This window comes from Neovison vison, chromosome 4 (genome assembly GCF_020171115.1).
Source record: "Neovison vison isolate M4711 chromosome 4, ASM_NN_V1, whole genome shotgun sequence".
Taxonomy (NCBI): Eukaryota; Metazoa; Chordata; class Mammalia; order Carnivora; family Mustelidae; genus Neogale; species Neogale vison.
The window spans coordinates 16,335,849-16,340,488 of record NC_058094.1 but is presented as its reverse complement, the minus strand read 5'-3'; the positions used below and the strand labels follow the sequence as shown (position 1 = coordinate 16,340,488).

At 45.6% G+C, this 4,640-nt stretch overlaps 1 pseudogene; it reads right to left on the bottom strand.

Moving 5' to 3' along the window:
* Window positions 1–749: 749 nt before the first annotated feature.
* LOC122905297 lies at window positions 750–1,720 on the bottom strand (annotated as a pseudogene).
* Window positions 1,721–4,640: the final 2,920 nt, after the last annotated feature.

Genomic DNA, 4,640 nt, shown 5'->3' with positions numbered 1-4,640 from the left:
CAGAGACCTGTCACTTTGTCTTCCAGACACTTTTCCTTGGTTAATATATTAGGATAGAATTATGGGGCTCAAACAAGGCATCTCACTGATTCACTGTCAGCCAAGACAGCAGTCTCTGGGGTGAGGTGCAGATCTGCTTCTTGGACTTAAAACGTGGACACTTTTCTGCCAATTTTTTTTCCTCTGACATAAGGGCAGTGTTGGATCAAAAGACGCCTGCAGACTCACATGCCAACACCTACACTCTGGCTGGCATAGCATCAAACTTACATTGTTTCCCTAGTGGAAATTTTTGTAGTTAGAATATTTTCTGTTTGAGGCATTCAGCAAATCCCAAATTCAGAGCTGAAGAAAACTCCAAAATCCCTACAATTAAGCTTTGTAGTATTACATGCAGTAGAATTCTCAAAGCATCAACCAGCAGCCAGCCCAGCTTCCAGAACAGAACCTGAAACCTTCCTCTTGTCCTCATTTCCAGAACTCCCACCCAGCTCCAGGCCAGCATCAACCCTCATATGGATGGACCACTGCCACTGCCATTGCCTCCTAAGTGGGGTTTCAGCATTGCCCCCGACGTATCAGCCAGAATGTTCTTTGAAAAAGATAAACCGGGTTGTATCATTTCCTTGCTTAAACCTTCTAGTGGATTCCTGCTGCATTTAATTCTTTTTTTTTAATTTATTTTTTTAGAAACTGTTTATTTTCCATCAATTTTATTTCCTTTTTGTTTGCCTTTGTGGAAGAGCAGTTTAGGACCACCCCAGGTTTGTTCCTGTCCATTCAGTGGCTTAAGCCGTGGGAGATGCCAACCAGGCTTCCTTGCAGGCTAAGCACCTTGCTCTCCAGTAGGGCACTGTTGACTAGGCACAGAGGGCACCTGCATGCCTTCAGACCAGCCATTCTGGGACCTTAGGTGGAGTAACAGTGAACTCAGGAGCTGGAGCAGTCCATCCACCCTATAATTCCCCCTGGGTCACAGCCTTTTGAGCAGCTGTCTGCTCTTCCTTTTCAATCCCTTCAGGATCTCTGTCAAAGTAGAGATCGGAGGTGACCACCTATGGGTGTTCACAGGAAATGGTGCCACACAGGCGCAGAACATCCTAGTCCAGAATCACCACATGAGACCCACTGAGCGAGTTCCATTGTTGTTGCAAGGTATGGCAGTGTCCACATAGCACAGAGGAGAGTCTGTGTTACACAGAGTGATAGTAGACTCATAAGATGCCTCTGTGACAGGCCGGTGGTCTGCCTGGCTCTAATAGCTATCAGAAGTCTCAGCTCCCAGAAGCCTGCCAGAATCTGGTTAGCAGAAGTTCCAGGAGTGAAGCAGCCGGCAACAGGAATGGCTCGAGTAGCAGCAGCAGACATCAGCCCAGCTCGCCCGCCAGGGTTCCTAGATGATAGAACACTGACTGACATCAGCTGGGTTTTCACTGGCAACAATGGGACGAGCCGCCAACAGAAGCTTCTCCCAGGTCCCCTTCAGATTCACGCTGTAGAGGCTTTCACTTATCCTTCGGTAGATGTACTGCTCCATTTGGAAGTCAAGGTTGGTGCCACCCAAGAGGGATCCAGCTGCAAGGAATTGGAGGACATCCTCCTTCATCTGTAGGACATCAAGGGTTCTGGAATTGTGGAATTTTCCCTTTAAGTTACGATGGGAATGAGAACAACGTATGGGCCCCTCCCTGAGTAGCATGGAAAAGGATTCCCACTGCATTTAAGTAAATTCTAATATTACCATAGCCAACAAAGCCCTAGAGGTCTGGCCCCTGCCTCCCTCTCTGACTTCATCTCTTTCCACTCTCCTCCTTGCTCTCCACTCTAGACTCAAGGCCTTTGACTGCCCCTAGAACACAGTGATCTCTCTTCCCTCTAGAATGTGGGGTCTTTGTCCTTTCCAGTGATGGATCTTTCTCTAGAACCTAACACACCTTGCACATACTAGGTGCTCAATAAATTTGGGTTGAAAGAATGAATTAATTGTATCTGATTTGTAATAAGAAAGTGTTAAATCTATTTGTGGTATGGAAAGGTTTCCTGGAGGAACTGTCCTTTAGTCTGATTCTTGAAGCACAAGGGTCTCAGGCCAGGTGCACAGAGTGAGACAGGGTGTGGAATGGGGAACAGATGTGCAATTCATGGCACCGGGCACCATGAGCCAGGCCGGTGCAGCGTGCTCTGAGAGCATGCAGAGGAAGTGACTCAAGCAGGCCAGAGGGTTGGCAGGAGGCTTCAGCAAAGAAATGATATCTGAGCTGAGACTTGATGACTGAAGACACAGCTCACAGACAAAAATGAGAAAGAAGCATTTCAGGCAGTGTAAGCTTCCTGGGCCAGGCAGAGGGTATGGGAGATGATGGTGAGAAGGGGGTATGCCTGCTAAGTATCTAGGATTTTTTTTTTTCTGGAGAAAAATATAGAAAATAGAATACTATTTTCACCACACCATGGAAAGTAAACAGATAAACACTATTGCCGAACAATAAGAAAAGGGACTCTGGCAAAAACAACAAGGATGAGTCAGAGAAGGCTTGAATAGATCTGATTTTAAGTACACACAGTCAGATAACTATATATGTACATCCAAAACATATTTTCTTTGTTATTTTTGTTTGGTCAAAGGGCTTTATGCACAACCAGGTTTTCATGTTCAGATGGGCTTCTCTAACAGTGGTGAAGGACTAGATATTTAAATTTCCTGTCTATCATACTCAATACTTTTGTAAAATAGAACAAAAATAGCATGAACGTCAAATTGTAGTAAGTGTTCCCAAACACTCTCAATTCCTATACTTATTTCCTCTTGGCCTGGTAAAAACCACATGGTGGACCAGGCCTGATTCACGGACCACACTTTGAACCACACCACCTGGCAGGGAGGCAGTGAAGGCCATCTAGAAAGGTCCAGGCAGAAGATGGTCTCAAGACATCATTTTGTCTCAGGACATCATTTGGTGCAGGCCCCTGTCTTTGGGCAGGTGGACAAACAAATCTTCTATCACTCAGTATCCTATGTTATACTTTTGTGTTTCTTATTGATATTTATTTTTCCATGACCCTGTTACTGAGAGTTGGGGTCATCCACAAACTCATAAATACTGTGTGACTAAAGAAGGGAGCCCCTTCCCAAGGCAAGGAGATGGTTTCGGCAGAAATACTTGTTATTCTTCAATAGCCACTGCCCATTAACCCTCCCATGGGTTGAAGAACATTACTTTGGGGACATTTTGGCTTGGAATTCAGCATATACTCTCTGACCTACCAGAAATAACAAAAGGAGTGTTTTGAATTTATATATCCAACTTCATAAATGTATGTGTTTCATTCGGATATGTTCGGGTGCCCCCAATCCATCTTTCTTGTCCATGCAACGGTCACATTATGGTTTGATCTTACTATTTATTTGGCATAGTATGGTGAAAACAGCTTGGGCTGTGGAAATATGTTGGAATTCAGTTGTCATTTTACTAGTTCTATTTGGCAAATAAAGTGACAGAACTTCTATGAGGATTAACATCTTCATCTGAAACAAAAATGTGAGAAATAACTTTCATTTCAGAGTCGTTTTGAAGATTAAATACTTGGCATACAGTAACTGCTCAGGAAATTTGGGGCCCTTTACTTTATTTACTTTGCTCCCTGTGTACTGTTAGCCATGGGCTGGAGGAAAAGATTGAGGCTCTCTCAATCGCCTTTAGTTATAACAATTACTGGAGTCTATCCTCAGGTGGTTTCTGCTACACCCAATGCAACAAATCCTTCATCCTAAGTAATTAGCAGCAAATGCATAGTTTCTTGTGGAGCCCAGCCCTATCTGCTCCAAACACAAGTGGTGTAATGAGAGCAAGCTCTAGAATCTCATAAACCTCAATGTGCTCAGGCTATCCCTCAGCACTTTGAATTGAGCTTGCTGTAGAAGAGGGCTCTGTTGGCTTTTGCCCTTCCTTTGAGTTTGCATTAATTACCTGTTGTACTGAGTTTATAGACCAGAGCCAGATGTTTAAGATCAAAGGGAAACTGGGCCTCAGGGAAGGGACTGGAAATTGCTTCAGAATGCCTTTAGGCGACATGAATGGCAATGACTCCCTAAGCAAATCCTAAGCGGGACTTCTCCAGGATCTGGGCAGACTCTCTTTACACGGTCCAAGAGGACAGAGGGCTCCCCAACACTGGCTGAAACACCCTGTGTGAAATATGTGCTTCCTGGCTGCCTGGTCAGTCTAGGCAGAAGCTCAGGAAGTGAGAACCACCACGAAAACAGCCTTTGGCTCTGAACAGTGACCAAGAGAACCTCTGAACCCTAGCTCTCCCTCCCCTTCTCCACACAGTCCTGCCGAGCCCTGCCCTACCCTGTCTGGTTCGAGAGTGGCCCGTACACCCCAAGGCTGCTGCTAGTGTGCCCCTGGGAATGCTGAGCCTCTCTGCTCAGTGTTGGTGCCCCTCTGCTCTGTTCTCGTTTCCCTGACTCTTACCCCGCAAAGAAATGGGCTGTCCTTGGAGTAATTCCGGACGTACTGATGACGGCCAACAAGAAAATGTCCAACAGCTCCTGGGTCCAATCTCAGCTCCCCCTCTTACTAGCCCTGTAACCCCCAAGTTTCACCTTCCTCACCTCCAAATTGTGGGTGACAGTGACG